Source organism: Callospermophilus lateralis, unplaced genomic scaffold (genome assembly GCF_048772815.1).
Source record: "Callospermophilus lateralis isolate mCalLat2 unplaced genomic scaffold, mCalLat2.hap1 Scaffold_205, whole genome shotgun sequence".
NCBI lineage: Eukaryota > Metazoa > Chordata > Mammalia > Rodentia > Sciuridae > Callospermophilus > Callospermophilus lateralis.
Genome location: NW_027513036.1, coordinates 2,046,584 through 2,074,527, shown reverse-complemented (window position 1 = coordinate 2,074,527; position 27,944 = coordinate 2,046,584). Strand labels below are relative to the sequence as shown.

Genomic DNA, 27,944 nt, shown 5'->3' with positions numbered 1-27,944 from the left:
TTATCAGATCTGCGTTAAATCTAGCAAAACACTCACTGTTTCTCCTGAGCTCGTGAAATCCTGAGCAATTAAACTCAGTCTAGTTCATCAAATCAATCAAATCTAGTTGATTATTCTTTCCAAAAGAAGGGACCCTTTCCCCCAGTGCAGTCTTATCTAAGGGGCAGCTCTGAATTTAATGCCAAGGGATTCTTTCTCTGGCCCGCGGGAGGTTTTTCCCTGTTGATGAACGGGGGAGGGGAGACGAAGGTACCTTGGAGGAGGTCAAGAGAGGGAGGAGGAGGAGCAGCAGAAAATTACCAGCCACGCGAAGGAGGGAGCGGGAAGCCCGGAAATCTACCAGGATGCCTCAAGAACATTCCCTAAGTCTTTCAGAATCAGCGCCTTAAAAAAAAAAAAATCCTCATAAGGTGTTCCCGGGCTGGAGTCCATGGGTGGGCTGAAGAGGTGATGTCAAAAATTACAGCTACTTTATGTGAATTAAACTGGCCGCTGAAATGTGTAAGAGGTTTAGTGCAGCCGAGAGGTGCTTGGATGAGGGCAGTTTTTATAGGGGCGGTGTGTGGGGGGTGGGGTGGGGAGGATGCCCATAGATGGCCTCTACCAGTAGACTATCAGTGGAGAAAAATCTTCCAAATCCCAGTAAATACCTAGTCAGTAAGAGATTTTCATAACAATTTTGAAGGTCGCCGTATGTCTGCCGCCACTCGGTAGAGGTGAATCAGCTGGTGAACTCCGGCCGCGTGTGCATTGAGAATTTTCTACGCCTCCTCCTCCACGCTGTTAAAACGCTTCAATTCTTTGCGACTTCACGTGGAGAGAAGAATTTGCCCTGCCCCTCTACCTGCTAAATACCAACTGAGGAGAGGAAAGGGGCCCGGGAGGCGACCCCTTTCAGAAAGAATGTCCCTAGATCAACTCGACTGAATTATTAACTTGTTCAGGGAAAGGGTCAACAATGCCTTACCTTCCTGCCGGTGCTGAGATCAATCGCTCTACCCCAGGTAGCCTCTTGTTCGAAGCTTAGGGACTCAGGTCCTACCGTCCTTCTCTAGCTCAGAAGCCCTGCCATCCGATCTTTCCAAGAACCCCTCTGGCCCACGTGCAACCACACACATCACTAAAACTTTAGCCTAAACTGAGTCCAGGGATGACAGAAGCACTAAACAAAGAGAATCCTCATCGAGATCCCCTAGGCCGCCTCCTTCCCAATTTCCATTAAGCAACCTTCTTGCTAGATCATTCCCTAACCCCCAATGTGTTGAGCTCAAGGGCATTTTTTTTTTTTATCTTCCTCTTGACTGAAGTGGAAGGATCCAACAGAATCTACATACCCTGCCCTCGTTCCTAGTAGTGGAAAGGAAAAAATTAAAACGTCCTGCAGATCTCTCTTCCTTCCGGAATGGCAAGGGCATACTTAATTCCTAAAAGTGAATCTGCTTAGTGCCCAAGGGATGGGCTTGGTAGTTAGTTGGTGGGTTCGGTTAGGGACGCCAAAACAAAGGTGAATCCGGTCGCCTGCAATCAGAAATCCCGCTGATAACCAAATTCCGGGCGGGAGGTGTCCCTGCTTCAACTGGGGGCTGGCAATTGGTAGACCACCCCCAGCCTTCTAGACGCAAAAAAAAAAAAAAAAAAAAAAAAAAAAAAAAAAGAGGAAAAGAGAGCAACCTCCGCCAGTTGGACATGGACATAACCCTTTTCGAAGGATCAACTTTCGGTCTTAGGTTGGTCCCTCTACATCCACGCCCCAATCCGCCCCCCGCCCTGTTCCCCCCACCCCCAAAGTGAATACACGCGTGGAAATGAATGAATCAAGATAGCATTTTAATTCCTTCAAAGTCTGTCATATCACCTTTTCTGCCATCTGCCAGAAACTCAACTTTCGTTAAGTGTCTACTTTCAGAAAATTATTAAGGACAGCTTTCCCTCTGCGTTTGTCTTGGTGACAGTCTTTGGGAGTGATTAACAGCACAATTACTGCTTCAGAAAAATTTTCTTGAATGGCTTAACTAAATACCGTCTCCAAAATATAGATACCCCAAAGTATTAGTTGATCTGTTTTCAGTTTTGTTTTATTCACTTTATGTTGCAAATATTTTAATTAGAAAATCCCCCCCCCCCGCCCCCAGTGTGGATGCACTTCGGTACTCTGCTGTCAGGTGTGGAACTCAAGCCCGCTGATTAGCCAGAGGATCAGGCTCCTTTGTTGATTTCAGAAATCACCAGACAAGAAAAACAATTATCTTGTTATCTTTTCCCAACTGTCTACTATTCACTTATATCTGATAGGATGCAGTTGTACAAAATCCTGTCCAAAAATATAAATGAAAAATTTTAAGTTAAAAAGATAATAATGGTAGCAGAAATATATTTTAATTTTAAGTGACTTATAGATTTTATGTACCACATACTCCAATACATGAAATGTATCAAAAGTGTATAGCTTACCATTTAGGTATAATTATAAAGCAATTATATGCTAATGATAGCACCATTTAACACTACAAAATAATTCCATAAAGAAAAAATTGAAGTACTATTTTTAATACAGATAAAATCCTCCTTCCAGGAAAATAATTGGTAGGCTTAAAATAATATCCAAGGGTGCTTTTATAAAGAAAATAGAACAAAATCTGAAGCAACATGAGCCAAAATTATATCAAACAGATTGGTCCATAACCAGGTTGTTATGTGTTAATACTATCAGAAAATATTCTTATGTTTTGCATATCCTCATTTTAGGTGCATAAAACAAACATTTTTAAAGGTGTGAATTTAAATGTGTGTGTTACTAGTTTGACATCTTCAATCATACCATACAGCAAGAAATCAACCCTGAATACATCATAGGCAATGCTTAAGGAATAACTATGTGGTTAGATGATATTGTATGTTGTCTAAATGTCTGTGTCAAGGCAATATATTAATATAGCTAAATAATATCAATTCATATTTTATAAGAATCAATGTGAGGTGGAAGTATAACAATCTTTCTATGCTTTCTGCAATGTCCAGTTAAGAGTCTCTTATCAAAATATCATAATAAAGATAAAATTCACATGTTTAACAAATATGTAGCTATCACTCTGCTATCAGAGTTGAGTCTAATTATAAAAACACTGAACTTTTATATGATAAGTACTCTCACTAGATGTAGCTAATTTCATACTTTCCAATATTTTAAGAATCCCCTGCCTTTCCCCAAATACTGTAATAGCCCAGGAAAATCCCTGCACCTTGAACTATAATGCTGTCAGAAATTAGATGTTTACCGATAACTTGTCAGTAGGATTGCCAACTTTCACTTAAATACCAGGACTAAAATTATTTTATGCCTTATTTCACAATGAAGTAGAATGTGTTATTTAATATTCTTGACCTGGTTTTAGGATTTCTTGTACACTCTCCTATTTATGAGCTGCACAGACATTTGGTAATAATGTAAACCTGTATATAGGTTCACTGACTTTTTCTCATATGGTCTATGGAAATTTATAAATCAGATCTTTTAGACTTGACATACTGTGATTAGGTTGTCCCAAATATCACATGATGAGCTTCTGCATAGGCCTGTACCCAAGCCAAAGAAGATCTGCTGATGTGACTTTGGATAGGTTGTGCCAGAGCAATTTTTTTATTATACCAGCAATGAGGAAGAAATATGAGTATAGCACTCAAAGTGGAGGAAAATGTAAGTAGATTTTTAAAATCACACTTTTAAATGTGGTGGTGTAGAAAGAATTGAGTGTAGGTAACTTTATCAGCCATCAAAAGAGAGGATGTTAGTAGATATTCAGCTAAGATGAGAAAAGTATTCAATTTTGAGAAGAGAAAGCTTATTGAGAAAAAGAAAGCACAGGAAATGTCAAGAGGGATAAAAAAAAAAAGGAATGGGGCTTCATGACCCAGTTCATCCTGATAAAAGATGTATTTAAAAAGCAAAACTCACATGTGGCACAGATAGTAGATTGAGGATGGGGAAAAGCAGACTTTATATTTTTTATAATCTGAAATTTACATCTTGAAAAAATTGGATTTAAGGAAATTGGGGGGGTAAGAAACATAGATTATTTTGTAATGATTTTTAAAACTTTAATTGCATATTTAAATATATTAAACTAGAATGTTTTCCAAAGGCAAGCTTACACTCTATCGATACAGGGAAAAAAAAAAAAAAGCAAACTGAAAGTTCTAGAAATACCCTAATATGGATCCTATGTTTTTTTTATGTAACTAAGCTGATTTAACAAAAGGATTCAGGACTCAGAAAGGAGAGGAGACTAGATTTGGGAAGGAGTTTTTAAAAAATGGCTTTAAAGTTTTTCAGAGTTTTTTGTTAGCCCTTGCCCTTTCTGCAGATTGGATTATGCCACAGAGTATAATTTAGATATTTGGCACTGCTTACTTAAACCACAATAAAAAGGAAAAGGTGTTGTGAAAACACTGCTCATGTTCCAATTTATGCAAAATTACTTGAAGGGCTGCCAGCATTCTTGTTATCTTAGCAGTTCTGAACAGTTTTCATATTCTCCTAGACTAGTTCTTCTGAAGTGAGAAGAATGCAAACCAAAATCATAAGGGAGCATTCTCCATGTCCTTGCACTTGGGAAGAGTTACAGTGTCCAAATGTTGGAAAGGTCAGATACATGGAATTTTTTCTGGAGGTCATGGGGTCAAAATGTCTGCACACATGCACAAACCAGCCGGCCCATAAAAGCCTGATAGGAGGCAGCAGTGCCCCATGAAAGGTCACATCCAGTCAAAATCCAACAATATTCCAAAAGTGTCTATCATGGACAAGAAAAATGAGGCCGACAGCATTGGCATTATTAGCAGCAACAGAGCAGCCAGAAAGGAAGGTAGATTGGGGATTAATCATGGTAAAATACCAAAAGAGATAAAAAATTCTGATACACAAAAAATCTCTATTCATAGGTTTCACAAAGTATACTTTTCAAGGTGCAAGCTAATTGGCCAAGGATTATCATACTCCTCCTCCTGCTCCTCCCCCTCCTCCTCTTCCTTCTCCTCTTCCCCTCCTCCTCTTCCCCCTCCTCCTTTCCTCTTCCTCCTCCTCTCCTTCTCCTCTTCCTCCTTCTCTTCCTTCTCCTTCACCAGGGATTGCACCCAGGAATGCTTTGCTACTGAGATGCCTCCCCATTTTTCATTATGACACAGTGTCTCACAATTTTACACAGACTACCTCCAATTTGCAACCCTCCTGCTGCAGCCTCCTGGGTAGCTAGGATTATAGGCTTGTTCCACCATACACAGCCAGATTCATCTTGACTAATGTAAAAGAACTAGCTGCTGAGTATACCCTATTGCAGATGAAGAATACCTAAGGATTTTAAAATGTTATTTAAAAAAGAAAATAATTCATAGTTCAATGGAAAAATTCCTGATACACATGGCAATCAAAATTGCATTCCCTATCAATGCTCATGACATTCACTTTTGGATAATATTAGTTTATAAATGTTATAGGTTGCTATTAGCCTGTGGCTCTCTGGGGTTTCACTTCTAATGCATTGCCCTTGTGTTTCTAGATTTAGCATTTTGACTCATTTTATAATCTCTCCTCATTGAGATAATTTGTAGTAAGCAAGAACATTTGATGTGACAATCTTCAAAAGACTGAATAGGTAGCCACTAAATTGTGCAATGTAAAAGACAAGACCACCCAGACTGAAATAGCATCCACTTCAAGAATCTTTATACACATAAAACTAGAGGCACCACAAATACATCTACTACAGATTTACTACTTTTAAAATTATAAAGTCTCCTTAGTTTTCAAGGGTTTTGTTTGATTGTGTTTGTTGGTTTTTAACTCAAATGCCAAATCTTTCTAAAGGTGATCTTTTTTTTGTTGTTTAACTCTTTTTCTTTCTTTCTTTCTTTCTTTCTTTCTTCTCCTTCCTTCCTTCCTTCCTTCCTTCCTTCCTTCCTTCCTTCCTTCCTTCCTTCCTTCCCCCTGAGGATTGAACCTAGGGGTGTTTCACCATTGAGCTACATCTCAAGTCCTTTATATTTTTTGAGACAGGATCTTACCAAGTTGCTTAGGCTGGCCTCAAACCCTCCTACTTGAGATTACAGGCATGCACCACCATACCCAGCTTATGTTTCTTTACCCTTTTGTACTTTCTATGAAAGTTTCTATGAAAAGCGTGTCAATAATGGGGGGGGGGAGTAAAGGAAAGAGTCAAAAGAAAACCAAGATGACAGGCCAAGAAATAGGTCATATACAATGTATACAATGCATCTTGGCTTTCCTTTTAATACTTCCTTCATTTTAATAAAGGAAAGAACAATTGATACATGCTATGACATGGATAAATCTCAAAATGATCTTCTTAATGAAAGATGTCATATTAAAAATGGACACACTATATTTCTACTTATGTAAAATTCTGGGATATATAGAGTCATATAAGACAAACAGAAGGATCAGTGGCAGCTCCAGATGGGGAAGGCAAAACAGAGATGTGGAAGGTAGAGATTCCAGCAGGACTGGAGGAAATTTTTAGAGGTGATAAGTAAATTCTTATTATGACCAAATATATAATTTGGTGAGTTTTGACATATATATGTCAAATTATGTATTTTAAATATATGCAGTTTATTGTATATCAATCTAACTCCAAAATGTTATTAAATTAAGAAAGAAACTATGACCCTTATAGGGGCCCTATTCTTCATTATTATTGCTACTATGGTCACATTATTATATAATTTTCAGAATGAAGGGGTGGGGAAAGGGCAAATGCACAGTATTGCATACAATGAAGTCAAGTGCTTGAAGGGAGAGAGAAAGGAACTTACCTCAACTTAATTGGTGTTTGGTTGGCCGTTGCTCAGGAACCCTAACCTGAATTTTCTATTACTTAATACTCTAATTTTTAGTGCTTTTCCTTCTTGTTATATCACTATTACAGATCCCAAGACGTACTTTCAAGACGTCTTTTCTAATATCTTGCTTCCCCCAAAGTCAAATTAATTCAGTCAGTTCCAAGTACTCTATAGGTTTTTATTTTTTATATTTTAATGACATACCACTTTCTCTTTTGATTAAGTCTGGGTCTTAGCACCAACTTCCAAAATAAAACAAAACCAAAATGTTTTTGAGGACGGAGTTCATATCTGGTCCATTACTATGAACTATTGATTCTCTACCAATCTTTGAGGAATTTTTTCATGGTCCCCCAGACTGATTATTAGGGTCCTTTGACCTTTTGCTGAACTTTCTCAGGTATCAGATACTGATTTAACCAAATATTCACCTGAACATAAGCATCAATTCCTAAGTTGCTAGTTCTCCAGACCAGTGGGTCCTAAAGAAGGTCTGATTCATGTGGGAGTTCTTTACTTCCTTTAGGCAAACATTCCAACAATTAAGTGCAGCCCAAGACTTTCCAGAAAGGTTAGCCACCTTCCTCTTTCTGATTATTGTAGATGCATCTCTGGCATGTTCCTATCTCATGTCTTCTTCCTCATATACTTAAGTTACTGTGATCTTAATCAATATCTGATCTTTGAACAATTATATTAGCTCCACCTGTAACACAAACTTCTCTGAGAGGAAAAAAAAACAAATGGGAAAATAAATTATTTAAATGGAATGTGGAATATAAGATTTATTTCTCTTCATGTTTTGGATTTGGAGTTTAAACGTCACTGATCAGGGAAAAGATTGACTAGTTTCTTTGTGGCTCATCTTTTTGAATCTTCTTACAGAGCAAGACATAGACACAGCAGAAGACATTATGGCTTGGCTAAAGACAGAGATGAGTATTAAACACTTGGGGATAGGAAAGATGAAGTGTGATCAAGAGCATACACTGATTGGAATCTTTCCTTCATTTTTTCGTCAGATATACAGCTGACTTAACTCGCAACATATTGCTGTTTGCTATAAGCATTCTACTTTGAAAATTTTCTCCTATCAGAAGACTTTTAAAACAGAAAAAGAACACTGGAAGAGTAATGCAATTTTTTTCTTCCTTTTCTTTACCCCCTCCATAGAAAATATTACTATTTGTTCCCTAACTGCCCATATCATCCTACCTTCTTCCTTCTTCCAGACTCTCTTTTAATAATAGAGTCCTGTTTACCTATTGGCTATATATTTTTTTTAAAAAAGATTTATTCTTAAGTTTTAAGAATATCTTTATTTTACATTTATGTGGTGCTGAGGATCAAACCCAGTGCTTCATGCATGCTAGGCGAGCACTCTTCCACTGAGCCACAACCCCAGCCCCTATTGGTTATATTTATGGCCAATTATTTTCTAGGAATAGAGCATGAATGGAGGTTGCTATGTGGAAGGGAACAGACAACTGATGTGAACCTCTCTGTCTCCTTTTTATTTATGATTGGAACTCTGACATTACAGCTGGAATTCCATTGGCCACCTTATCATTTTGGGGTGACATTGAAGATGGAAATCAGATGTAGTGGGTGGTGTCTGGGCCATTGGTTAGTTTCTAGAGCCATCATACCATCTCTGGGCTGTTATATTATCTGCTGCTGCATAACAAATTACCTTCAGCAGTTTAAAGCAGGATCCATGTGTTATCTCAGTTTTCTCAGATCCAAAGTCTGGGCATGACTTGGACTTAGCTGGTTCTTTGCTCAGAATCTTATGAGGTTGCCATCAAGGTGTCAGCTAAAGTGCCTTCTCATCAGGAGGCTCAACTGGGGAACAATTAGCCTCTGAACTCACTCAGATGATTGGAAGGATTCATTTACTTGCAATTGCATGACTGTTATCTCCGTTTTTCTTTTGCTAGCTATTGCTGGGGGGCTGCTGGCAGCAAATAGTTCAAGATCTCACCCTATGGCATCTCTCCAGTACACAACATGGCTATTAGCTTCTGTAAGGCCAGTGGGAAAAATCTGTCTTCAGGAATTTGTTTCCACTTTTAAGAAATTTCACTGGACGAAGTCTTATAACCCAGGAAAATATCCCTTTTTATTAATTCAAAAGCAACTGATTTGGGATCTTAATTGCATATGCTAATACAAAAACATATAAAGAAGAGTCAAAAGTGGAAACCCTCTTTTTTCAAATTTTCTAGTATTTTATCATTTCCTTAGAGTAGATACCATTAGCTACTCTCTATGTATTCTTCTAGTCATTTTTGTTGCAATTTTACATACACACACAACCCCTTATTTGTGTATGCGTATATATACATACATATATATGTATATATATACAACACAATAAAACAATTGTATATAGACATATATATCCATCTATACTACAAATTGAGTCATATATGTAATATTCTGCTAAAGATTTTACAAGTTACTACCTTCCAGACAAAGACCACCAGAAATTTACTTGCAGTTGGACACATTGGGTTTATTGTTCATTACAAGGAAGATCACATACCATGGAGAACCGTGGAGTGTGCCAGTAACACAGTGCTAGAGTCAAGAGATTTTGTACTTTATTTGAGTGATTTGGGGGAGAGTTCAGAGCAATGAGGATTTTCTTACCCTGGAATGAATACTATCAGAAGTGAGGGTAATTCTGTGATTGAGTATCATAAATAATTTTTTTTCCAGAAGGAGGGAAGACTAGAAGGAAATAAGGCTGCAGTTTAGTTAAAGAAGCAACTAAAGTTAGCCAAGAGAGAAAGAAGATATCTGGTATTCACCTAAGTTAGCCAAGAGAGGAAGATATCTGGTATTTTTGTGCTTTGACATTTCTGGGGTTTCTGTGGTTTCAATGACCTTGTTGTTGTCTTATCCTTAGACAAAATTATAAAGTGGTCTCATTAATTGCATCATGTCTTCACAGTCACAAAGATATCTTGTCTCATGTTAATGTTCTGTGAGAATGTTTTTGTCCAATGTTTTGTCCAACGAGAGAACACCAAGCTCTTCCTGTGAGAACCAATCCAGCTCCTGGCGACACTGAAACCCAACTGCAAGTTTCAGACCAGTTCCCATATGTCAGGGACTGCTTCTCTCTTTCCCCCATCTCTTTTTGATGAGAGGAAAAAGAAAAATACAAATGAGGTGACATAGTGCATTGCACTAGGGATAGAAGAATTATAAACTATCTTTGTACATAAAATTATAAGCAGGAATATAATGTAGTTGTTAATTTAAACTTTATTAGACATACTTTAGTGTTTAAAATGCCCACTATTTAAATATGTACATAAATATATTAATCCCTTCAACACAGAGCATGTTTCATATATGTGAACATGTATACATCTATACATATACATATATATGCATAAGTAAAATACACATTTTATACATGTGTTTTATGTATATGCTTTTAAAGAGAAAACATCATTATCACATCTTGAATCAGTACAAAGTTAGAACTCACAGGATTTATCATGATTGGTCTTTGTTTCAAAATTGTATAAAATAAACAACTAGCTGCTGCTGCTAATATCAACATTTTCTAAAAATATGTTGAGTATGTTGTGGGCTTCTAAATATTTATCTTTTAAAATAATCTCAATAAGCTATATTTTGAAAATCTTATTGGGTGGGCAAATAAATACTTCCAACTGAAATAAAATGAAGAACTGTTCAACTCTCTCCTAACATTTACACAGATTCTCTTCATAACTAGTAATCTAAACGTTCTCAGTTCAAAATAGGTCTAGTCTATAATAATTTTCTCCAAAGCTGGTGGAAGAGAGGTTCCACTTCAATATGCAGCCTTATTTTTAATCTATTGAAGATAAGGTGCTTTCCAAATTCATTCTGAATTTCCCACTGAAAAATATACACTTATCATATTTCTAATATTCCAAGTTAGTGTTATAAATCTTGTCTACAAAATAATTAGAGTTATCTAAAAGGGATCATGAATTTCTTGCCTAACCAGTTGGGATAACTTGTAATTTTGGAGGAGGGGGGAGAGTCAGAAAATGAAAGTTATCTGTGTTTGTATCGAATTTCAGTATTCAAAGGATGAATTCTTCCACAAATTTTCCCATTTAATGTGGTTCAAAAAGGTGTGATGAAAGCCTGATATTGCACCTTCTTTTCTTTCTGTTACTCCTGGAAAGATGCCATAGAACATGAAGTTTACATGGATCCTTACTTAAGGTCAGTCAATAATTATGATGGATCAGTTTGGTAGCCAATATATTTTTTTTCCCATGCTGGTGATTTAATCCCAGGGTGTTTTCACTATTTCACTATTGAACTGAGCTACATCCCCAACCCTTTATAGTTTTTTGTTGTTGTTTTTGTTTTAATTCTGAGACACGGTCTTACTAAATTGTTTAGGGCCTCAATAAGTTATTGGGGCTGTCCTCAAACTTGCAATCTTCCAGTGCTGGGATTACAGTCTTATACCTCCATGCCTAGCCTTTGGTACTCTTTCCTTCTTTCTTTCTTTCTTTTGCAGCAGGAGTGGGAGGTGACTTGGGGAGGGGCGGTGCGGGGGACCGGGGTGGGGAGCGGGGGAGGTACTGAATGGAACTCAGGGGCACTTGGCCACTGAGCCACATCCCTAGCCCTATTTTGTGTTTTATTTAGAGACAGGGTCTCCCTAAATTGCTTAGTGCCTTGCTTTTGCTGAAACTGGCTTTGAATTCATGATTCTCCTGCCTCAGCCTCCTGAGCCACTGGGATTACAGGCCTGGGCCAACACAATGAGCAGGTACTTTTTTTTGACTGGAGTTCTATCTACTTGCCTCCCAGTCTATAATCTCAAATGCTGCTTCATATTCCAGTTACCTGGTGATTCAAAAGGAAATCAGAATGGATATTGCTTACTCTTGAGAAGGCGGAATGATGAAACAAGCTGATTTTTAGCACCTTCCACTTCCTCTTTTGCTGTCAGGTACTGTAGCCAGGATGCCTTAGGATCCTGCTGAGTGTCCTGAGTAATTGAATTGAATGAGGAGTAGAGTTTGGATGCCAATGCTGGTGCTGATTGAGTTCTAGTGCTCACCATTATGACTTGAGCTCTTACATTGGATGAGTTCTCCCAGCTCTGGTCTGCCCTTTCTAGATTTGTTCCCTACTTCTGTTTGGTTAATAAGGTGCAGTTATTACTCTCAGATAATACCTCTGGTGATTTGGGGCAGCCTTACATTGACTAAAGTTTGTTCGTGTTTTTAAAGCACCAAACCAGAAAAAGCAGTTTTCGGGTATCTGCTTCAGATTTCATATAAGCAGAAATGGAAAATCTTCTCCCAGAGAAGGTAAAGTATAGGTCTTAGTTGGAAGACACAGACGAGACATAAATAAATGTAATTTTTCTCTCCTATCACTACAATACCTTTCCGTACCATTCATTTTATACAATCAGTCCTCCACATCCACAAATTCAGCTAACTGCAAATATATTTGAAAAATAAACTACATGTATGCCAAACAAGTATAGATGTCTTTCTTATCATTATTTCTTAAGCAATATAGCCAAATAATTATTTGCCTAGTATTTAGCTTGTCTTAAGTAGTATAACTCTATTCCTTTTTCCTTTGATAATCAGTAAGAAAAAAAATGACTAAAACACATTCTTTCACTCTTTGAAAACATTTTCATAACATTTCTGTAAAGTTATTTTTTATATGTCAATATGAAAACCATATGTGCTTTTTTATTGCTAAAGGGGATAATTCAGTTTTCCTGAAGTAGGAACAGCTATACTATAATTTGAAAGTTGAAGAAATTAAAACTTGGGTTACAGATAGACCACCATACTGTCTTAAACTTTCCTACATTTGGTATTCCTTTAGAGTACCTTATGGGAAATTTAAGACTTGGCTATTTGAGTCCTCAATAAATCGTTACAGAAAAGATACTCTGTGTTGAATCAGACAGTGTCCTGACAGCATACAGATGCCACAGTCACAGGGTTTAATAGAAGAAGGAACTGGTTATGGGAGTGTGAACTGGTTACGGGAGTGTGGTTAAGTGAACGAGCAGAAAGTAAAGCACCAGGGACCAGCAACAGTGGAGAGTTCCTGCCACCTAGGCCTGGGATACTGGAAGTTGTTGAAGGGAAGGTGCTGCTGTGAGTGATGGTTGGAGAGAACCAATACCACTGCCAACGCTCTACTGATCCAAAAGCCTCAAAGGGACAACCCCTCTTGCCCTCTGTCTTCAGCCCTTCCCACTTCCTGACGGTGCTGCCCATTCAGTGATCTCAGCTAGAAGCCAGAGATTTGCATCTTGTGTCTTAGACCAAGCCAAAAAAGGGTGCAAAATGGATCTGAGAAGTCAGAGGGAAACAATTAGTATAGACACTTTATTAATTACTTCTGCTGTAACAAGTAACCATTAATTTAGTGGCTAATAAAACAGAAGAAATTTATCATCCTACAGATCTGAAGGTCAGAAATCCTAAATTAAAGATGTCAGTAAGTCTAAATTCTTTCTGAAAAGTTGAGGGGAAGAACTAATTTCCTTGCCTTTTCCAGTGTCCAGAATCTACACATATTCCCTGACTCTGGGGGCTTTCTCGAATCACTCAATCTCTGCTTCCAACATCACAGGTCTTTCTTTTACTATGACCCTCCTTCCTCCCTCTCAAAAGGTCCTTATTGAAACAAGGCCCACCTGGATAATCTAGGACAATTGCTTCATTTTAAGATTTTTAACTTAACCCCATATGCTGCAATGTGCACACATTCACAGGTTCTGGGATTAACATGTGGGAAGCCGATTTTCTATACACAGACCACATACTCCAACCAGCTATGAATATGAAAGAAGTTGAAGTCTCCAATACAGATAGATTAAAACTAGAGACTACGTTTACACATTGTACAATTAAAATGAATTCATTTTTATACTTTGAAAAGTCTTTTCTTTTTTGAAAAATGAGAAAATTGAACTACTGTTATATTTAATTTTAGCATTGTTGTATATGCTTAAGCCTTTATATTTTTATGTCTTCTAAATTTTCAACATCCCAAGTTACCTTCTTTAATCTTGTGGCAATAATACTACAACATTTTTCGTAAATAAACTGACGTGCAAAAATAAAAATAACTAAAAATTATTGAAATGCTATGATTTTTCTCATTTTAATGTACCATTTCCACAATATCCATAAGAGAGATGGCATCATTAATTTTATTCAAAGGTGGTAGAGCAGACACATAGGTTAAGTAATTTGCCTTTCATACTATAAGAGGTGGATATGTTGGTTATCATTTCCATTTGCTTACCCAGATCCACTTTGCATTTCTGTCCTGCTCTGGGAGGCTGAACCATTAAAACTTTATCATCCATGATTATTCCCCCTGGCTTCTAGTTGGCCTCAACCAATGGAACACATCAGCAAAACTCTTAAGGTTAAAAGAAGAAGTGAATTTATGTTTCCCTATTTTGCTCCCATCCTGCCTTGCTGTAGAGTCGACTTCCCTATACAATTATTCCCTATACAGCTGTCAGGTGGGTGTTCATTCCACTCTTGCAAGTTCTGGTAACACTGTTAAGTCTTGAGTCCTTAGAGTTAGTAATGCCTTTCCATTTTTGCTAGCTCCTGGGCTCCTCACCATGCCTAGCTGTTTCTCTCAATCTTTCCACGTCTCTAAAACTAATTACTTTATTAAATTATTTCCAGATAAACTGCTCTGACTGTGCCATCTTTTCTCTTCCTTTGGAAGTTAGCTGCAATTTGATTATAAGGATATTTGATTTTAGAAATGGAGTCATTTCAATATACTGTCTTTAATAAAAGAATATTCCAAAAGCAAATGAATTTATAACTTGAAATAAATTAGTTGCATTTAGTCAATTACTTATATACTTGTTCTAGTTACTTTTTTTAAAAAATGACTAACTCACTGAATTAAGCCACTTTCATAATTTTCAAATTTGAACATAGCATACCATAGGTTGTATATAATGGATATTTTCAGTAAAAATCAGTTTGTACATATAAGACCAGTTCTCCATTGTTATTTTTCCATCAGTATTCATTGTTCATAACATTTATCTGTCATGCTTTGATGTCATGCTTTGCAGTGAGTTTGGATTGGATTCATCAATATGGGAATCTCTTCAAGTTATTTCACAGAAAAGGTAGTTCTTGCCCACTATAATATACAATTTACTTCTGTTCTTTTCTTGTTTCTTTTTACCACTTCCCAAGTGATGATATCTGTTTCCTTGACAACAAGTCAGGATGAACATTGAAATGACACAGAGTGTATGTCAGGTGTATTCACAAAGTGAGCTATAGTTGTTCAAATGAAATATATCAGAGCAAACTTGTCTTCTTTTGTATGCAAAGATGCTAATGAAGGAGCTTCACATTGCGCATGGTTTCCATGGTGCCAAGGGGATAGGTACACATGACACTCAGCCCTGGGCCATTACAATTTTACGTTTGTTTATTACTACTGTTAACTTTTTATTTTCTCACATTTATTTTTAAGTCACTGTTATGGTTTAGATATGAGGTGTCTCCAAAAAGCTCACATGTGAGACAATGCAAGAAATTTTAGAGCTGAAATTATTGGGTTATGACAGTCTTAACCTAATTCATGCATTGATCTGCTGGTAGGAATTAATTGAGCAGTCACTATAGATAGGTCAGGTGTGGATAGAGAAGGTGGGTCATTGGGGTCTACCTTTGGGGTACATGTTATTTTCTGGTAAGCAAAGCTCTCTCTCTGCTTCCTGGTGGCCATGTCCTGAGCTGCTTTCCTCCTCCATACAGCTCTACTATGATATTCTTTCTCACTTTGGGCCCGGAGCTCTCTATTGACTGAGATTTCTGAAACCGTGAATACCAAATAAATGTTTCATCCTCTAAAATTATTCTTGTCAGGTACTTGGGTCACAGCAGTGAAAAAGTTGAGTAAAACAGTCACACATACTAAACATCTAGTTCATAACTTCAATGCTGAACAAACACTTGTTTCTTCTTTCAATTGTGGGATGAATTAAAGTATAACATGATGGTGTCTATTTTGTACCTAGAACATATAGTTCAAAATGTATTATGACAATATAATATACATATTGGGATCCAACAACAGATCAGTCAGAAATTCCCCTTAATGGTTGTTCCTGTGTTTCTAAATTACAATGTCTATGTGACAAATTGGTGAAGAAACAAGATCCTAAAATGTTTTATAAATCATAAAAAAGCTGTCATGCTCTTTTCATAGACACCTTAATATTAACTATATAGTGATGTGTTCTAATTATTTGAAAATTAATAATTCAAATATAGTACATATGGAATATCTATTAAGAAGAATATGATTAACCAATGCATTCCTTTTCCTGATCATAAGATAAATAGAATTTCTGAGACTATTTGAGTAATGCTCTTCCTGAAATTGAAACCTCTGGGATGCTTTGGTTAAAAATTAAATTATATATGTAATGTAATATTTAGCTATAATTATGGTATATGGATACCAAGTCTTTAAAAATTTAATTCTCTTTGATATTAATATATTTTCTCATTTAAAGGTGTTTTCAAATGTATGTACCTACATCCCCATTGAGGAAAATGGTAATTAGTCCAGAGAACATATATTTTTCCAGCAACTGGACACCCTGATGATATAGCTAAGTACACAATATAAGGGGTATTTGTTTCTCAGACCATGAAGGCTGTCTACTTCCGCTATTAACAAAAGCTTTTATCATCCATAAAGCTATCCCATTCTTTATATGTTGGTAGATGTTACAGATGGAGTCCCTGTGAAGCAGATATTGAAATGGAGGACTAGAATGCAGGAATCTCAATAGGGTGTTTTTTGGAAAGGTTAGAAAGCAGGATCCTCTGATAGAGGGGGGGTTTGGTCTGGGATACAAATGCAAAAAAAAAAAAAAAAAAGCCTCATCTAAACTTCATGGGTAGCTCCCTGTCTAAGCTAGAACAGCCAGCCCTTCAAGGTTGTCCCAATGTATGGGGAGAGACCTTGACTTTCAAGTCCTGTGCTTACTAATGATTAGCTATAATAATTCCGAAAAGAGCTAAGAACAGGTCTGAGAAAAGAGCTAAAAACTAGATCTCAGAGTCTTCAACAAACTTCCCAGTAATTGAAGAATCCTTTTTCAGGTCTGGAAGGGAGGCTTTAAAGCAGTATAGCCCAGCATCCCCAAAATCCAACACTTTAGCCACTTAGCTCCACTTGCTTTATGTATGTGGCTAACTGGTTTCTTCATTCTGGACTGTAGTGGGCATCTTTTCCTCAGGGAAACTGATAGGAGAAAGTCAATAGAAGATACTCAGCTTTTGCTGGCTGCAGTTGGTCTCAAGGCTGCAACTGGCATTTAGCATTTGTCTCTTCCATTGTCAATACTAGAGTTGCCTCGTCTTCAGTTAGCAACTCTTCTTGTCTGGATAGTTTTATCTAGTAGGATGACCAAGATCCTCATAGCTGAGAAATCTAAGCTCCTGGTTACAAGGGTCTTTTTATCCCCCCATCATGCTGTAAATTGAACCTGGGGCCTGGCACATACGAGGCAAGAGCTCTCCCACGGATCTGCTTCCTCATCCCAATCATGCTATTTTGAGGTCGTGTACTTGTTCATTTGACATTAATATTGGGCAAGGGAGTGTCAAGAAACACCCCTAGTTGATTGCCTGAGTAGGAAACATATTTTTTCTTATCTCCATTGTTTAACCACATACCTGCATTTTCTTGATGATGGTTGTTAATGACTCCTGCCATGATGGCAACTTTTCTTTTTGCTTTCTTGTACCTTGGCACAAAGAGTCCAGAGTGCCTAGGCAAGAGCTGTAGCTTAAAGTTTAATGAGACTCTTTCTGCTTTTCCAGGTGGCAGAATTTCAGAACTGAGAAACACAAATTATTCAAATGAATCACTGAAAATGATGGTAAGTAGGACTACTTCTATTTCTATCATTTGGATTCCAGACTGGGTATATTTTAATTTTTGCATTATATAATAGTTATTAATGTAGTTAGTATGCTATGTCCTGAAGAATAACACTTATCTTACAAGGTATCGTCTTCAAACTGAAATTCAGCTGTATCTTTAATAAAGTGTAATATGTTGTATGAAGATAGCAGCTACTGTGTGTAGTATGTGTTAGGAACAGTGGATTTCATGGTCATGTGTTCACTATCATACCACCTTTGCTATAACATGAGACCAAACAATGGATGCAAAGTCATAGGTGATAATGTACCATCATATCATATCAAATATTCTGTAAGCCCTTGGAAAGTTGTAGTAATCAAGGCTATGGATAAAAACATCACACTCACCCTTGTACTACATATCTTTTACCAACAAAATACATCACTGCCTCTTCCCAAGGTAGAAGAGATCAAATGTAATAGACTTGCTACCAAGTGACCAAATGGTTTCCTCTAGGGAGAGTGCCACATTGGTTTCCCAGCAGTGGGTTTCTATTACTAGCAAGTTGGTATTCTGAAGCATCAGTAACTCTTTCAGCCTTGGTAAATGAGAACACACTTTTTTTTTTTTTTAGCCTTGGGCACTATCCCTGTCATTCTGACTACTCCAGTCCCACACCCATCATACCAGCACTGTGGTAATTGATGACAAATGTTGTCCCATGTCAACCAGCTAAATTGTTCTACCTATCAGGTTGTTTATTCTCTTTTCCATGGTGGATCTTCTCATGATCAACACTTGTGGGAAAAGGGAATGAAGTAAAACTGAGTCGAATGAGAAGTTGGGAACAGTTGCAACAGGACTTAGCTGACCCTGGTGGAGGCTTGAAGTTGTAATGGCTCTTCAGACTTTCCTAGAAACGTAAACAGAGAAGTTGATCTTTATAACAGTAAATCTGCCTACCAATCATTGGATGTGGGCTGGTCTGAGAAGGGAAGTATAATCTTAGATAATCACTCCTAGGGTGGTGGTATCATAGAGAAAGAAACCTTGTACCAGAAAGAACTTGAAACTTAAAAAAAAAATCTGATTCCACCAAATGAACCTTCAAAACTGAGCTGCAAATCAATCTGTATTATATATCACAATATTTTTTTGATGGATGAGAATGGAGCCTCCTTCACTGAGGATTGGGATCTGACTAAACACTCCTGAGGCCTATGTTGTCAGATGGAGTACCTTTGGGAATCAAGTCCATTTGCAAGGTTCCTGACTGCCACCAGTAGAAGAACTCACGATTAGTTTCCTAAAGATGGAGACCAAAGTACAAGGAGCTCTCCTTGGTGCTGCATATAACTTCAGACTCCATCCTCTGATCTTTTGAATAGTGCTCATCTCAGTCTCTAGTTTATGCTGCTTAACAGGTCACCTATTTTGCTTCCTCTCTAGCCCACCAAAGCTGAACAAATCCTAATGCAGTAGTGACCCAATCTGATTTTAAACATATGCTTAGCTCTAGTCATTACCTGATGGCCAACTCTCCTTAGGCTAACTCTCCCAGTACTAAGAATTCATCTACTGAAAAACAAAAGTTATATGCATCCTTCTTTTGAAAAACTGTAAGATTCATTTGATTGGTCAATAAGGAGATTTGGGTTATCAAATAAACCTGGAAGATGAAAGTGCCTACTAAAATCTAAGTCAAGTTATTGTTCAGGATTTTAAACAGAAGCAAATGCTATATATTTTTGCTCCTTCTGTTTAAAATCCTGAACAATGTGAATCAAAGTGAATCAGAACTAAGATATGTGCTGGGCTCAGTGACTTACATCTATAATCCTAGTGACTCGGGAGGCTGAGGCAGGAAGATTGCAAGTTCAAGGCCAATCTCAGCAATTTAGTGAGATCCTGTCTCAAAATGAAAAATAAAAAGGGCCAGGGTGTATCTCAGTGGTAAAGTGTCTCTAGATTCATCATCATCATCAATGTTAGGGGTCCCCTTTCAGTTTTATAAAGATAAAAGAGAAGTATGTTGGGGAAGTGGGATATTGGTAGGTAGTCACCATTTTCTACTCTTTGGGTTGAGTTAGGAATTAAATTAAGTGCAGATACAAAGTTCTGTTTTGTTAATATCAGTAGGAAGAAAACTCATAACTCAGGAATTATAGTAATTTAGACCAAAGAAAGTTATTTTCTATTTTTGCTTATACTCTTGAAGTAGATGTTAGACAACTTTAGTCCACATAAGTACAATCCAAAGCTTACTGTGGAAGTAAAGAAAAATGAGCTATCTCATATGGTCGATTTATAAAGAAAATCTTCATGAAGGCACTCAGTCTAGTTCTTGGAAGAGAAATATGACTGTTGTATGTGACAGTCACAGGGCTGCCATAGGTGTGTGTGTGTGGTGATGGGGATGGATGGAGATGGAACCCAGGGCCTTGTGCATGCTAGGCAAGTGCTCTACCTCTGAACTTTACTCTCATCCCTGCAACATATTTTAATGTCATTCATTACTAAAAAGGATTTAGCTATGTACCTTGTTAAGTGAATATCCATTACTCCACATGTATCCCTTTAATAAATAGCAGAATATCTTCACAGATTAAGGACAAAGAATTCTTTTTCCATTGAGGGATTTAAGTTCATTACACTTTACTAGGAAAATATTCTAGCACATACATATACAAGTATTTTGACATTCTTGCTATCTATGCTACTTTAAAAATATACCTACCACCCTGTGGAAATCCCTTCAAACAACAGATCCCATCTTAGACTCAAATCTGATTAAAGGGCATGCCAGGGAGTGGGCATATGAGTTTGGGAGCTGAAGTAAAATAGAATCAGAGCATATTTGGATTTAGAAAGTACAGTATGGTTGAAGCATCAAACATTCAACACAGTGGTGGGAGAAAAACAAGGAACACATAGACACTGATGAGTATTGGAGGCAATAAAGCCCAAGAGAATTATAATCCAAGAAAGCTGATTAACATAGGAGAGATGCAGTATTAGCAGTGCAGTGGGGGAGGAAGAGACACTAGAAGCATAGTTATTCAATTAACTAAAGATCAACTTAGGATGCTATCAACAACAACAAAAAAGAGAGGATAAATGAAAAAGACACTGAGGAATCATAGCTAATGGAATGTGGTGACTAATTTTAAGATGAAATGGATCTTCATGGGAGAATAGACCAAAGAACACCAAAATTTTTAACCAGGGTGACTAAACACTACGTAGATGTACGTAATTTACATAGAACTCTTAGGAAAAATTTGGTTTGAAGTATGGTATTTCAAGTGGCTACAAAATATCATGTGGGAAAGTGAGCCAAGCAGTTGCCAATACAGGACTAGGGTTGAAGAGAGGGTTTAGGTCCAGAGAGTAAAATTTGAGAACTATATAGAAATAAGAACAAAATTAAATTAAATGGAAACAAAATAGGTTGATCTGATAGTCAATTTCCTAAGTCTATATGGCTCTTGGGATCATGTGTCTGTAGTTTAAAGGGATTCCACAAGGTGGTAATGTATTCTTAATAGCTAAAGGACTTTAGGTTTTAAAATAATTAATAACAGTAATCCAAAGACAACTATATTTTGCCCCATCTCCAGCATCTGAGTTCATTATTTGATGTTTGACATGAAAATTTCCATTAATAACAAGATATAACTAAATTTTATCTTATTATTTTATAAGATATATTAAAATAGAAAAGTTACTTGAAATAATGACCAACCATAAAAATGTAGGACTATTAAGGGCAGTCTTATCTTCTATGTGAAAACAATATCTGGTGTTTTCTCAAACTTTTGACATAATTTATTATATAATCTCTTCTGTTTTCTTTAATGACACCATTCCCCTTAAGTCCTATTTTTCAGATCAATCTTTATTTTTTTCCCACCAGTCTTATGTTTTTAAATGTAAATAGTATTATTTTTTTCTGGTTTTAAAAGCATTGCTCCACCCACATTCTAGAAATTCAGATTCTCTTGACAGCTTTATCCCTCTCATACTTGCTTTAAGATCCAAATAAAAACATGTACTCATCTCATGTGAGTGACTCATCAATGAATCATATAATACTGTGGCTCTACATGTAGCTTTAGTTATCTGAACTCTCAACCACATATTCTCTATAACTACTTACAAAATTTCCCCCACACTCATTATTGAAATTGAAAACAGTGTAATGTACCAGTGAAAACATCTAAGTTGCTTAAGAGTTTGAATGAGAGAATATGGATTGTGTTACAGTCATATATTATCTCTTTTCCTACTAGGATCATTGTTTTAAAGTATTGTGCATTATCTACTCTCTTCCCTACATGCTCAAGTGAAAATGTCTTTAAGAAATTAGGTTTTCCTGAAGGTCTAGAAAAAGAAAATCCCTGTATTGGCAAAAAGTTATAAATGCATTCAGCCTTTATATCCATGGTTCCTGCATTCATGGACTCCATCAACCATAGGTAGAAAATATTCAGAAAAAAATCATATCTGTAATGAAAATGTAAAGACTTTCTTTTATTATTCCTTAAACAACACAGTATTATAATTATTTAAATGGTATCTATTTCATTTTAGGCATTATAAGTAATCAATAGATGATTTAAAATATACATGATGATGTGCTTAGGTTATATGCAAATACTCTGCTATTTTGTGTAAGGAACAACAGGGTTATCCAACAGGGGTTCTGGAATCAGTAAGGGACAACTGTATTAACTTGGATTGAGAGAGAAGAATTCATAAAAGACATAAGCTTGACAATGCACCTGTCTCCATTATGAAACATGCAATGGTTTTCTACAAGAAAGCACAGTGAAAAAAAATATGACAAGTCTTGTTGGCACTGCAAATATTTACCACATCGCTGAAATGCTGCAAAATACTTTTGTAAAACCAGAGAAATAATCATGTGCTGTGTACTGAAAATCTCAGCCTGTGTGGAGTGTCATTGAGACGCATGTTGATACATAAGAAAGCACTGTGCATCTTAAAGATCTGAAGGAAAAAGTTAAGAAGGAGAGAAAGCATTCATTAAAAGGCCTTAGTTTGAGCAGGCAAAAATACTTCAGGACATTTAAAAGTCATACAAGGCCATGTAATTTGAAGGTCAGAAGTAAGTCAGATAGACATCTACTGCATATTACCTGTAGTGGTCTTTCATGGTGAATTCCAGAAAACTATGATAAATGTAGTTCCTGTGTAAGCAAAATTCCAGTACTAATGGAGTTGGATATCATTGGAGATGAATGCTATTTTGTAGGTTTATTACAGATAATGAAGAGAAAATGGTGCCAAAACCTAAAGCATCCAAAGATTGGCAAACATTCTTTTTCAGTAGAAATTGCAAGGTACTATCAAGCTAAAATTTTTGTTGGTGTGTCACTCCCCAAACTGCATAACCTCAAGAGAGCATTTAAGAGTGCTTTGAGAAGCAAGTGTTTGATCACTATAGGAGTGTTATCTTTGTGATTATTTATAACAGAGTACATGAAAAAAGAAAATCTTGCAAACAAGCCTCTCTTGATAATAGATAATATTCCCAGACATTCCTCTTTTTTTATTGATTAGGAAGATACTATCTAAGTATTTAGTTTCTTTTGCTTCTGGTGTTATTGATTAGAAAGAGCCTAAGTGTTATTTTTCCCCCTCTCAAATATTATGTTCAGTATCTCGTGTGACATAGCTCCATTAGAGGTGTGGTATAGTTTTGACCTCAAGAAAGTGTCTGAACTTTATCAATCAGATTTTAACAAAATTGAATCACAATATACAAAGAATACTTGTCCCACAAGTTGTTGCTCTTTTGCAGGATTTAGGGAAATGATTGCTGTGAAGCAAAAAATGTAAGAGTTCAGGAAGGAAATTACATTTACGAAAGTAAATATTGAGGGGTTGGGGTTGTGGCTCAGTGGTAAAGCACTTGCCTTGCACACATGAGGCACTGGGTTCAATCCTCCACACCACATAAAAATAAAATAAAGATATTGTGTCCATCTACAACTAAAAAATATTTTTAAAAAGAAAGTAATATTGAGAATATTGAAGAACTTACCACCAAATAATTCATTTAGCATGATGCTGAATATCAGATAACAGAAAAGATCCACATATACTCTGCACCAGATTTTTAAATTTTAATATCGTGCAGGCAAAATGATTACTAATGAAGGTAATTCTGTTAGGGAAGAATACATGATAAATCCAGGTTATTCACTTGACCTTGAGGTTCTATCTTTTCTAGTTATAACTGCAAGAGGATATGTGCAACAACCTTGGCCTGAGAACAATATGATTATCAAAAGCCTAGCCCCCTCAGGAATGAAGATTTGGGTTGTTCTACCAGGTTTTATATGTGATGGTTTTATATGTCAAGTTGACTGGACCAAAGGCTGCCTAGATATTTGGCCAAGCATTCTTCTGGGTCTGTTTGTGAGAATGCTTTTAGATGAGATTAACATTTGGTTTGGTAAAATAAGTAAGGCAGTTTTCCCTCCCTAATGATAAGGCCCTCATTTCATCAGTTGAAGGTCTGTACAGAATAAAATGGCTGTCTCTCCTTCAGTTGGAGGGATCTCCTCCTGCATGATGGCTTATACTTTTGTGTTGGCCTTTTGTTATTATTATTTGTTCTGCTTAGATATGCATGGCATTGGTCTTTAATAGCCTGCAGACTCACACTGAAACATTAGCCAATCTTAGGTCTCTAACTGCCCACCTTTTGACTGGAACTATGCATTGGTTTACTGGATTTCTAACTTGTCACGTGCAGATATTTGGACTTCTCACCTTCCATAATCACACAAGCAAGTTCTTTATAATATCTCTCCTTCTCCTTTTCATATGTACATATATACAAACATATATACTCTTTGTAAATATACCACGTGTGTGTGTGTGTATGTGTGTGTACATATGTACAAACCATCATCATTCTGACCTGGAGAGATGAGAGATGAAGGACAGTAAGGGAGGGAGATAATGAATACCAATTGTGATCTTGAGAACAGTTGCTTTAACGAAGGCTGTAGTTTGTCCCACCAATCTCCATCTTTAAAAGAAGGATCTATAGAAGGTTCCTGATAAGACCTGGTTATTCAGAAAAAAATGAATTGGCCAACTAGACTAAGGAATGAACAGAGAACCAATAGGATCTAACACAATCAGAATATGATGCTTTACGAAGGAAGTTCTCCTTAGGTGACCAAGTTCATGGGGGGCAAAGTTAAGTTGCTTCTTAAAGATACCTGGAGAAGAGGATCGGTGCATTGTAAAAACCAGACTGTGATGCAATGAGCTAGTCTTCCTTGTGGAGAACAGATAACTGACAGACTCAAGCTGTCGTTGAATCTACTGTGGTGTTCCTGCCAAAACCATCCTCTCTCAGAATCCCTCTCAACCAACAGCTAAACACAGCAAGGGAACTGATACCCCATCACTTTAATTTCAGATGAATCGTCTCTAAAAGCGACCTTTATTAGGGTTTTCCTATAAGCCTGGCCAAGAATTTTCGGTAAATGCAATGTAATCTAAAGCTCTTACCCAATTGTCTTTTCTTGAAAAGTTTCGTAGGCTCTTTCCTCCTCCCATGCTTCTGTCCTCTTTATCCTTCACGTATTTTTCACAACCAATCTTTTGCATATATAATTTCTTCTTATTACTTGCTTCTCAGAGCTTCCAAACAGATACACTCACAGGTCTAAAATTAAGCAAGTGTAACATATCTCATTCTACTTGGCCTCAGCTGGGGCTACTCAAAGATTAGGGATTAGAATGATATAAACCCTAAATCATTCACAGCTTTGGCATTTGAAACTGATTCTTGGTTAAGGCTGGGGTTGTTGACTGGAATGCATACATGTGGTTTCTCCCTCTGACCTGGAAATCCTTCCAGTATGATTTCTAGACTCCAAGTCCTGAGAGAAAATCAGACAGAAGTCATATTGCCTCTCATAGCCTAGCCTCAGACACCACAAAGCATGATATTTACTGCATCCTACTGGGCACACATTTAATGTGGGGGGATATCACACATGGGTGCAGTTAACAAGAGTATGGGTCATTAGAGACTATCATAGAAGCCCAAATGTAACGTGGAAAAACTGATCTTAAGAATATTGTATTAACGGGGTAAAAAGAGGAGTTCATAACCCACTTGAATCAAATGTATGAAATATGATATGTCAAGAGCTTTGTAATGTTTTGAACAACTAGAAATTACTATTGTCATTGCATATTAATGTACTATCACAAAACAAATAAAATGACCTATCTTTAAAAAAAGAATATTGTATTAAAATAGAACAAAGAAGCAGAAGGAATTCTGAATTAAAATATTTTTATAAATTTAAATACCTGGACAGAAAAAAACACAAGAATGGCTACAATGAAACTTTAGACACCAAACATTTTAGAGTAGTTTCTATGGGAAGAGAAAAAGAATGAAGATGGGAAATAGGAATTAAAAAACTTTAAAGCCAGAATTAATGTTATTATTCTCAGTGAACATTTAAGTTGAATATGGTTTTCCATTTATGTAAGCATTCATATTTTAAAATGGTGTCCATATGACATATACAAAATACTCCTGGGAGATGGAGGAAGATGAAAACTCAATTGCTTTCCTGGGAGCCAGAATTTATTTTAATTTCTGTTGAAATAGTTACCAGCGGTTTGAAATTTTGCAAAAGGCCTTTGATTAAAGTTTCTTATTTATAAAAGACTGTGCCAAGGTCTAGGCTCATAATAAACATTAGACTCTCAGGAATTATTATTTCCTGTGTTTTGAGTTTAATTGCTTGTATGATGTACATGTAAAATTTGAAGATTATAAATGACACATTTTGCACATGAGAAATTCCTGTGTTTTAACTTATTAATTAATTTAGATAACATTACTCATAATTTTTGTGTTTCAAGTGTAGATGCATCATTTGTTTTTTGAATAAATAGATATCCAAGAATAAATTAGAAAATAATTGTGAGTTGTTAGTATATGACTTTCTAAACTTGTATATTTTCTTTTTTTTTAAAGAGAGAGAGAAAGATAATCTTTTTTTTTTTTTTTTTTGTAAATGGACACAACACAATGCCTTTATTTTTATGTGGTGCTGAGAATCAAACCCGGGTCCCACCCATGCTAAGCAAGTGCTCAACCGCTGAGCCACAATCCCAGCCCCCAAACTTGTATATTTTCTTGAGGAACTTACTTAGCATTTGTTTTTGTAAAATGATAATATATTCTCACATTTTTAAAAGATTGAAATAATAATTTTTAATTTGCTGTATACTTCTCTTTCATTATAAATGTTATGGTCTCTCAGAGAATTATAACAGGAGTAATGTTAATCACTTATACATATATATTATTTTATTTCCTCTTCCTTTTAAAACCTTTGCATACAGGTCCCTTTAAAAATCCCTTACTTTGACAGTTGGCAACTAATCAATGCTTAACCAACTTCCTGCAAAAGGACATTATTTTGCATGTCCTTGGAGACTGGATAACTAATGTGTAATGTTTTACTTAAAACTGTAATTAAGTTTAAATTAAAATTCTTTGGGTTTTTAAGAGAGGAGGAAGCATTTTGGTGCCTTTTTCACTTAAGGTAATATTTGCCAGCCTGTCTGGGCCCAACGACCTCCATTTATAGATACTTAATATTGTTGTTTTAATGTTGGCATCTGGCCTGGAAACTTTAAGAAAACTTGGTTGTTTTCTGCCTACCCTCCATTACAGTTGTTTCTCTTCAGTTTTTGTTAAAGATATTATAAAACAAGTCACCTGTTGTCATTTACTATTTACCCCTTTCTAGAAACCAGAAATACCGTATTTACTCTTTCCTGGAAATTTAATTTATAAACAGTATAAATTAAGGCTCACCTTTAAGTACTCTTTTCTACAGATATTCCTTTGCAATCACCCTTACCTTCTATTCCCTGTTCCTCAGGAGTGGTTCCTTCTGAAGACCAGGCGTGTGCTTGTGAAGATTCATGAACAAGCTTCATCACTGACCACATCAATTGGAGAATTGAAGGTCCCTACCCATTTTGTTTATAGCTTAAATATACATTTCACCCCTGTCATTGAAGGATACTATCATACTATCACTTTTTTTTGAGGGGGA

The 27,944-nt window shown here is 36.5% G+C and overlaps 1 long non-coding RNA gene across 1 annotated transcript; it reads left to right on the top strand.

Moving 5' to 3' along the window:
* Positions 1 to 3,621: 3,621 nt before the first annotated feature.
* Positions 3,622 to 27,944, top strand: LOC143640374 (uncharacterized). The gene is made up of 3 exons (XR_013154919.1): positions 3,622 to 3,694; positions 17,757 to 17,815; positions 27,768 to 27,944. It is a non-coding gene; the product is annotated as an uncharacterized LOC143640374 (long non-coding RNA).